Source organism: Giraffa tippelskirchi, chromosome 4 (assembly GCF_054371585.1).
Source record: "Giraffa tippelskirchi isolate mGirTip1 chromosome 4, T2T-mGirTip1v1.2.pri, whole genome shotgun sequence".
In the NCBI taxonomy this organism is placed as follows: domain Eukaryota; kingdom Metazoa; phylum Chordata; class Mammalia; order Artiodactyla; family Giraffidae; genus Giraffa; species Giraffa tippelskirchi.
In genome coordinates, this window is record NC_137278.1 from 131,419,048 (window position 1) to 131,428,964 (window position 9,917).

At 48.3% G+C, this 9,917-nt stretch overlaps 1 protein-coding gene across 2 annotated transcripts in view; it reads right to left on the minus strand.

Annotated features, from left to right (window-relative positions):
* Window positions 1–5,200, minus strand: part of ASIC1 (acid sensing ion channel subunit 1) — a 44,753-nt gene extending 39,553 nt beyond the window's left edge. The window contains exon 1 of one of the 2 annotated variants that reach the window (XM_081592565.1): window positions 5,001–5,200. The gene's annotated coding sequence lies outside the window, so the exon portion shown is untranslated. The remainder of the gene's footprint in view (window positions 1–5,000) is intronic. The other variant, XM_081592564.1, reaches the window with a different exon arrangement.
* Between the last annotated feature and the right edge of the window lie 4,717 nt (window positions 5,201–9,917).

Here is a 9,917-nt window from a genome sequence, read left to right on the forward strand (position 1 = left end):
GGTTAAGTGATGTTGCCCAACACCACTGAAGCAGTGAATGGCTGAGTGACCTCAGGATGTCAAAGGTCATGTTGTCCACCAGCCCCACCTTGCTCCCAGGCTCAGAGATGCTTAGTGACTTGCAGGAAGTCTTTCGGTTTGGACGCAGTAGGGGGGCTAGAACCCAGGCCTCCTCTCCAGCCCCTAGAGCAGTGTTCTTTCTGCTCCATCACCCTGAACCAGCAGAAAAACTGCTGTGGGGAAGCAAGTTTGGCAGTGGAAAAGGAGAAATGATGGTTGGGGAGAGAGGAAGGAGCTGGAACCCAGCAGGTGACTGTGGAGGATGGGGTCAATACTGAGATGGGAGGGCTGGGGCACCTGGGCCCCTCGTTGATTGGGGCTGGGACCAGCCTTCCCCACTCCATCAGGCCTGGGGCTGCAGGCTGCCAGTGTTCTTCCATCAAGACCCCCGGAGAGCCTGAAATCAAATATTCCTCCTCCCCTGTTCAGGCAGCCTTATTGCCACTGACAGCAAATGTATTGCTCTAATCTTTTCTCATTTCACCAGGATGGGCTCCATTCTGACCTCCCTCCCAGCCTTGAAGCCTTCATGAGGCAGGAGGGAGGCACTGAGATGGGAAGCGCTGGGGCTGGGCTGTAAGGGAACAGTTTCAGTGATCGCAGATTTGATATGCCTTGTCTCTGGAAGGTGGAAAAAGGCTAGAAAATTCGGAGATCTCTGTGGGGGACCCATGATGGAGGGTCCCCTGTGAAAGCAGATGGGAAAGGCTGGGTGGGCAATGAAGAACCAGGGCCTGGAGCCCCAGGGAAACAGACTTCTGCAGAGCAGACAAGCCTGGGCGTGTGTGTCTGTGTGTGTGTTGGAGCCAAAATTGTAAGCTTGGGAGATGGTCCTGACGAGATGGGGCAAGTCAGGGTTTGCCCACACCCTCCAGAGTGACTGCCCCACCCTGTCCATCCTCTGTCCACTCCGCTGCTCAAGAAGCCTTGCCAGTGTGAAGCCCCCATGCTCCCCTGGCTGCCTCTTTTTCTGGTCTTCCCTGCTTAGACGAGCACTCAGATTCTGTTGTTGTTCAGTCGCCAAGTCGTGTCCGACACTTTGCAACCCCAAGGACTGCAGCATGCTTCCCTGTCCTTCACCATCTCCTGGAGTTTGCCCAAGTTCATGTCCATTGAGTCAATGATGCACTCCAACCATGCTTGGCAACCTCAAAAAGGCTTCGTGGGAGGCCTGGGGTTGTGGGAGGGCAGGAGGAACGGCTCTTGAGAGACACTCAGCCTGGGGGTCAGGGCTGGTGTCTAGAGCCCAGGCAAAGGGGGAGGGGGAGGGCAGAGGGACTATGGAAGGAATCTGCTGCTCTGAGCCTTTGGGGGCTGTGAGAAGGGAACAGCTGGTGAGTGGAGCTTGGCAGGGAGGAGAAGTTGGGGGAGTGAGGCAATACTCTGGCCGTGGGTCTTTCATTTGCTCTGCTGAAATCAAGCCTGAGCTTGTGTGTCTGTGTATGTCTGTCTATCTGTCCCAGGGCAGGGCAGAGCTCCTGTGTCGCGTCGTGGTGAACACCTGTCTGTCTGAGTGCACCTTCAGGTTAAGCTGGAAAGTTTTCTGGATCCTGACAGTCTATGAGTGTGACAGGGCCTCAGCCTTGAGGGTATATTGTGTGGAAATCCACTTCTCTCTTCAAAGTTCTCTGGCCCTTGCCAGGGAGAAGCTTCTGATTGGAGAGCCTGAGCTGGGTCAGAGCTCTGCCTGGGGTTCAGCAGGGTTGGGGTCGGGTGGGTGAGGGGCTGAAAGTGGAGGAGGGTGCTGGCCTCTCCTGTCCTCCTCTCTGGCAGTGAGCTGCTGCTGCTTACTGCCGGGTGAGGCAGCCCACATCTTAGCAAAGGTCTTCTCATAATTACTCCTTTTTTCAGACAGAATCTCTGCCTGAACTGACCTTCTGCTCCTCTCTGATTGCCCCCCAACTCCTTCAGAAAGGATTCCCTGCCTCCCTAGATCTCCATCTGTTCCCCGCACTCTGGAGGTTCATGCCAAGACCACTCCCTAGGGACGGCCCTCTGTGCCTTGTTGGTACCTTTTCTTTCCTCCTCCCTTCCTTGTCTGAAGATAGCTGAAGTGGAATGTGAGAACTTTCCCATGAGCCAGGCCAGGAACTGGAGCTCCAGGTCTAACCAGAAGGGACTGACTCAGGTGTATGCACTATGCTGGGTCCCCTCTGGGTCCCTTACCTCCCTCAGATCTGGAGGTACATCTCCCTTACAGAGCCTTATGTGTAATATGTCTTCGTTATTGTCTCTAGACCCAGGACTGGAACCTGGATGGTATCCTCTCCCAGTTTGGAACCGCTCTCTCACGCCGTTTCCACATCGCGCCAGGCTGCAGCGCCCCCTAGTGGCCTAAAATCCCTTTTTGTAGCTTTGCAGGATGGACACTCAAAGGGCTTCCAAAGGATCTCCCAACTTTTTCATTCCAAAAAACTTCCAAGACCCTGACATGTTATTAGTGTTGTTTTGTTTTGGGGGGAGGGGTCACGCTGCATGGCTTGCGAGATCTTAATTTCCAACGGGAGCTGAACCCAGTTCCTTGGCAGTGAAAGTGCTGAGTCCTAAACATTGGACTAACAGGGAATTCCAGCAGTTCTATTTTTGATATCTGTTGATTGAGAAAGCACCATAATGACTGAGTTCTGGATCTCATCATTAAAACTCATTTGCATTTTATTCATACCCCAGCAATCATACAGTTACACATAGTCAATCAGTTACACACAGATGGGTTACTCATAGTCTTTATGGCACCAGGGGCTAAATCTCCCATGATTACTCCAAGGCCTCTAAATTTGGGAACCATGGATTTAAACCACTCCTTATGTCAATGATGCAGAGACAGGCCTGGAGAGTGGAAGAGGTCTGTTTAAATTCACATGGCTCATGAGGCAGTTGCACCAGAATTTAAATTCAGGGCAGATATTTACCCCAGAAACTGCCAGTTTCAGTCCTATAGGGGCCTAACTAGGGAGGAAGCTGCAGGCAGAGGGTTGGGTGATGGGCAGGAGAGCAAGACCATCCCCAAGAAGTGCGGAGTGCACACCCCATCTTCCTTCCATTCAGAGCAGGTAAAACAAGCCTAGAGGGGTTGCGAAAGGGACCCAGGGGAAGGAGAGGGCAAAGGAACAGACAGAGAATAAGTAGAGATGACAGTCTGCTCTGTTTCCAGCACTTCCCCTATTTACCCGAACTGTGCAGACTTCAGACAAGTCATTTAACTTCTCTGAGACTCACCTCTGTTGTCTGTAAAATGGGAGGGAACTAGCAGTTGAACCTTCCCCTTCCTGTGGGAATAATACTTTGCTTGTCCCATAGGACTGTTGAATCTAATGAAACGTGTGTGAAAGTTCTGGATAAATAGCAACAGCTGGGGAAGAGAACTTTGAATCCATGATCTCCTTTTTAAACCTCAAATCAACAGCAGAAAAAAAAAAAAAAAGATAGCAGAAGTTGAACAGAGACAGAGAGAGCCCAGATCTGATTCCAGGCCTGACTCCAAGAACTGGCTCTTGACTTAAGTTTCAGGGTTAAGAATTAGTAATGGTGCTACCTGTTACAATTTACACAAATCTCTGGTCTTTTTTCAGAACCAGCTACTTTCCTCTTCCTTTTCTCAGCCTGTCTCCCTATAGTTCCAGCCACCTTGAACTCAGAGTAGCTGAGCATCCTCTGAGTGAAGTATGGGCAGGCAGTAGTGCTTGCCGGGTCAGTTGAGGTGGGCACAATAAGAAGGGGAGTATACTAGTGTTGGTGGTAGGGGAGAATGGGGGGGCAGTACAAGGTAAAAGTGAAAACTGAAAGTGAAGTCGCTCAGTCGTATTGGACTCTTTGCGACCCTATGGACTGTAGCCTACCAGGCTCCTCCTTCCATGGGATTTTCCAGTGGGTCTCAAACTTGTTTGCACATCAGAATCACTTGGGAAGCTTTTAGAAAATTCCCTAGTCTCACTCTTCATGATTCTAGGCCTTGGACACATATTTTGGATTCTCATGACCAGCTGGGCAAGAAAGGGGTGGTGAGGCTACTTTAATTTCTTGGGGGTAGCCATTCAACAGCAATTCTAGAGCACCACTGTAGTCACCCCATCAGTTGCATCAGCATCACCTGGAGATGCATTAGAAATGCAGGTCCTCAGGCCTTACCAAAGACTTAATGACCAGAAACTCTTAACTGTGGGCCCAGTAAACTGTTTCAACAAGAACCCTTGAGGGGATTCTGATGCATACTTGAGAACCCCTGGTCTAGAGGAGGAACCTACTGAAGGTCAGGCACGTGGAAGCGCTGTGGTCTTGGCTTTTAAGGAGGCTGGAATTTAGCAGAAAGAAGTTCAGGACCTCAATAACTGCATCTCTTCCCCTAGGCAAGGGTCTAAGGAACCTGGGCACCTGGGAGAGGCACAGATGTTTTTCTAAAAGGGGACTTGGTTGTATTAGAGTCTGATTTAATTCAACACATTATTCATTGTGAGAGGGTAATTCCTAGGCATGGGGCAGGAAAAACATGGGCTTGGGAAGATTTGTTTTGTTTTCAGTGAGAGGGAGGTCATCAGAAGAGAGAAAGGAAAAACAAAAGAAGACAGGGAGACACAAAGTAATAAGAACTAATACTTAAGTGGAGCCCTTACTATATGCCAGGCACTGTGCTAAGAGTTTTGCAAACACTGTCTCATTTAATCCTCCCGACAGCCCTTTAGACTATAATTATCAACCCCATTTAATACATAGGGAAATGGACGCACAGACAAGTCAAGCTGCCCATCACACAACACATAAGTGACAGAAGTAGACCTTGAACCAGGGCCAGTATAACTCCTGAGCCCATGCATTTTACCAATATGCTTTGGTGCCTCTCTTAGAGAACAGAAAGAAGTTCTCGCCTGCCATTTGCTAAAACAAACAAACAAACAAAAAAAAAACCTTCAATGGCTCACTAGTGCCTGGAGAATTAAACTTACCTTATACGGCTTGGTATTCAAGGTCTCTTATTCTGTGATACCAAAATTCCCTCCAGCCTTTACCACCCCCTATCAAGATTCTTGCACTTCCGCCACGCTGGATTAATTTCTCCATCTTCTCTGAACACTTCTGACTACTTCACTTGCCATTCCCCTCCCCGTTGGGATCCTATCCATTCCTCGAGCTCAACTCAAATGCCTCTTCCTCCCTGATTCCCAGCCAAAAGAGGGCTTGCTCCCACGCCCCGAATCCCTGGGGACACACTCCGCATCTCCGTACTCTGCGCCGCGTGTACCCCACTCCACCCCACCCCCGTGCCGAGCGCACTGCCTGGAACGCAGAAGTGCTCCACACGTGCTGGTGTAATTGACAAAGGGAACAGTAATTCTCGAATGGAGGTAGGGAGTAAGACCTATAGAGATGGAGAGCAAATGAGAAGGAACTGGGATATAAAAGCCGAAATGGGGAGAGAGGATGAAGACAAACACTGGGCGGCAACCAGACGGCCCGCCGCCAGGGCTGCGTCTCCTCCAGCTCCACCAGGCCTTTCCATTCCCCATCCCCCTACTGCCCGGCGACCGACGGTGCCGGTTCCCCGGTCGCGGCCCGCCTGACGCGAGGTGGGGCGCGGCGGCGGCGGCGGGGCCGCGCGCTTGACCGGCCATCCGCGTCCTCCTATTAGCATAAATCCCATTAGCGGCTCCAGCGCGCCGCGGCGGCCGGGGGAGCGGGTAGGGCGAAGGCTCTGCCTCGCGCGGCGGCAAGGGCGGGCGTAACGGTGCTAATGCATCCTTCGACGGCGCGGTCCAGCAGGCAGAGGCCCTTTTACAACCATTAACTCGCTGGTTCCTCCGAACCACCCGGTGCATGGGGCTCTCCCCACGCGAGAGATTAAATAACCAAGCCAACATCTCGCCTCTAATAGGTGGCAGGGCCGGGAATCGAATCCGTGCTTTCTGGCATCAGTTCTTCTGCTTTTCCCATTACAGCTCTAGGATGCCTCCCTACCCAGAGAACTACAGTTGGAGAAGAAACGGGTTTAAAACATTCCTACACACACACACACACACACACACACACACATTCTCAAGAGCTGGTGTAGCAGGAAAGGGGGTTAAATGGAATGGGAGGGGTGTGGTGGTGCTTTGGGTGAAGGGAGGTGAGGGGTGAGGTGGTGCTTTGCGGGGGTCAGTATCACCAACCCTCATCCATCATTTGGGACACAGAATTTGGGTGGTGGGATGGAATGCTTCCACTGTCCTATTGAATGCACATCTGCTCCCTCACATGACTATTGGAGCTGCAAAAGCAAGAGATTATAGCAGTAAATGAGAGGCGTACCATCTCTGTTCTCTGGAAGTTTATGGTCTTGTAGGTAAAATCAGGAATATTTGCTGATCACTCACTGTGTGCCAGAAACTGTGTGAAGTGTTTTACATGGATGGCTCACTTATCTATGAAATAGGTATTATTACGATTTCCATTCCTAGACGAGTGAGCAAAGGCACAGATATTTCTAAAAGTCCATGTAGCTGGTGACTAGAAGAACCAGGAAGATGAAAAAAGATGAGCTGACCTGTGGGAGGAAGTCGTGCTAGGGAAGCTTATAGGAAAGGCATGGCTCTAGGCTTCGGAGACCTCCCTGAGCAAAGCAGAAAACATCTCAGCTGCTGCAAAGGATTAGGAAAATTTAGCCAGGTGAAGAGGCTGTAGGGGTGGGAAAGTGGAGCTGGAAATGTCAGAGGGTCAGGAAGTGCAGCTCTAAGGGCAAGCCAGGGCCAGGTTAGGAGAGCCTTGTTAAGGATTTTGGTCTTTATTGAGGAGGAAGTTGAAGTCATTAATGGTTTTCAACAGGAGAAAGGTATGATTTGAATTGCATTCTTAAAAAATCATTCAGGGTGTAAAAAATGCAAGTGAACCATAACCAGATTCACTGATAGCTGGGAAGACTGAGTTGGGATTAAGGTGGAGAAGGCAGGAAGAAGTGGATACATATAAAGAGATACTTAAGAACTGTGCTAAAGTAGGACTTCTCTGGTAGTCCAGTGGTTAAGAATCTACCTGCCAGTGCAGGGAACACGGGTTTGATCCCTGGCCTGAGAAGATTCCACATGCCATAGGGTGACGAATCTCACAGGCCACAGCTACTGAAGTCCCTGTGCTCTAGAGAACCCGCAAGCAGCAACTACTGAGCCTGCATGCCCTAGAGCCTGCACTCTGCCACCACAATGAGAAGCCTGCGCACCAGCAACTAAGACCTAGTGCAGCCAAATGATAAAAAAATAAAAGAATATATTAAAAAATAAAAGACTTGTTCTAAGTAATTGGATAAGGGGTGAAGGGGAGAGGGTGAGAACTGAGTCATTTTACATCCCCTTCTCTCCTTCAACCCCTAATCATTTGATAATCCATTTCATTTCATGAATATCTTTGCCACCTGTCCCCTCCTTTCCATTCCCACTGCCACCTGTCTAATTCAGCTTGGGTCCTCTCCCTAACAATGAAGCAGGAGTCTTTCTACCTTCAGATTTTCCCTTTTCTAAACAATCCTCCATGCCATTTGAGCATGGTGGTCGTGGTTTAGTCACTAAGTCATGTCCAATGCTTGCGATCCTATGAACTGTAGCCTGCCAGGTTCCTCTGTCCATGAGATTTTCTGGGCAAGAATACCGGAGTGGGTTTCCATTTCCTTCTCCAGGGGATCTTCCCAACCCAGGTTTCCTGCATTGCAGGCAGTCTCCTGCATTGCAGGCAGTCTCCTGCATTGCAGGTGGAGTCTTTACTACTGAGCCATCAGGGAAGCCCCCATTTGAGCATACGACTTATGTAAAATGCAAGCATAATCAGAGTCAACCCAGACCCTATTGTCTTGTCTTTGTGTCAGTTATAGGATAAAGTCCCATCCCTCCCTAGTCTGGTCATTCTTTGCTAGCATCTTCTTCCCCTCCTTAGGCTGAAGCTGCCCAAGAGGCATCATACCCACTGAACACCCAAAGTTACCTGCATGTTGAGGTAAATATTCCTTCACAGCACTAAACCTTCATAAATCCTTTGTTTGTGTATTTATTATATATACACATGTGACTCATTTCTGAGATGTCACATGATCCTCCCATTGCCAGGAATTTGCCACCCCCTTCTATTGGGTAAATTCCTATTCACACTTTAAGTCCCAGCTCAGATATCAAGTCTCTGTAGACTTTTCTAACACTCCCACTCCCCTGATAGGATTAATTGATTCCTCCATCTGTGCTTTAAAGCACTTTACACAAATTCTGTCCTTGTATGTGTTGTGTTATAGGTGTAAGGAGGCACAGGCTTATGCAGAGGTGGTGGTGGTAAAAGAATAGGAAAGAAATAGTTCAGAGTACATTACATGTGTCAATGCTATGGTTTTTCCAGTAGTCATGTATGAATGTGAGAATTGGACTATAAAGAAAGCTGAGTGCTGAAGAATCAATGCTTTTGAACTGTGGTGTTGGAGAAGACTCTTGAGAGTCCTTTGGACTGCAAGGAGATCCAATCAGTCAATCCTAAAGGAAATCAACCCTGAATATTCATTGGAAGGACTGATGCTGAAGCGCCAATACTTTGGCCACCTGATGTGCAGAGCTGACACTGGAATAAACTCTGATGCTGGGAAAAATTGAGAGCAAGAGGAGAAGGGGATGACAGAGCATGAGATGGTTGGATGGCATCACTGACTCAGCAAACACGAGTTTGAGCAAACTCAAGGAGATAGTGATGGACAAATAAGCCCGGCATGCTGCAATTCATGGGGTCTCAAAGAGTTGGACAGGATTTAGCAACTGAACAACAACAACAATATTATGTGTAATAAGGATCAGTAGAGCTCTGTGCTATGTGGTTGTAATGTAAAATCTCTTGTTTGAGGAGGCCTTACAAATAGCTGTGAAAAGAAGAGAAGAGAAAGGCAAAGGAGAAAAGGAAAGATATACCCATTAGAATGCAGAGTTCCAAAGAATAGCAAGGAGAGATAAGAAAGCCTTCCTCAGTGATCAATGCAAAGAAATAGAGGAAAACAATAGAATGGGAAAGACTAGAGATCTCCAAGAAAATCAGAGATACCAAAGGAACATTTCATGCAAAGATGGGCTCAATAAAGGACAGAAGTGGTATGGACCTACAGAAGCAGAAGATATTAAGAAGAGGTGGGAAGGATACACAGAAGAACTATACAAAAAAAATGTTCACAACCCAGATAATCATGATGGTGTGATTACTCACCTAGAGCCAGACATCCTGGAATGTGAAGTCAAGTGGGCCTTAGAAAGCATCACTATGAACAAAGCTAGTGGAGGTGATGGACTTCCAGGTGAACTATTTCAAATCCTAAAAGATGATGCTGTAAAAGTACTGCACTCAATATGCCAGCAATATGGAAAACTCAGCAGTGGCCACAGGACTGGAAAAGGTCAGTTTTCATTCCAATCCCAAAGGAAGGCAATGGAAAAGAATGCTCAAACTACCACACAATCGCACTCATCTCACGTGCTAGCAAAGTAATGCTCAAAATTCTCCAAGTCATGCTTCAACAGCATGTGAACCGTGAACTTCCAGATGTTCAAGCTGGATTTAGAAAAGGCAGAGGAACCAGAGATCAAATTGCCAACATCCGCTGGATCATAGAAAAAGCAAGAGTGTTCTGGAAAAACATCTACTTCTGCTTTATTGACTATGCCAAAGCCTTTGACTGTGTGGATCACAACAAACTGTGGAAAATTCTTAAAGAGATTGGAATACCAGACCACCTGACCTGTCTCCTGAGAAATCTGTATGCAGGTCAGGAAGCAACAGTTAGAACTGGACATGGAACAACAGACTGGTTCCAAATTGGGAAAGGAGTACGTCAAGGCTGTATATCGTCACCCTGCTCATTTAACTTATATGCAGAG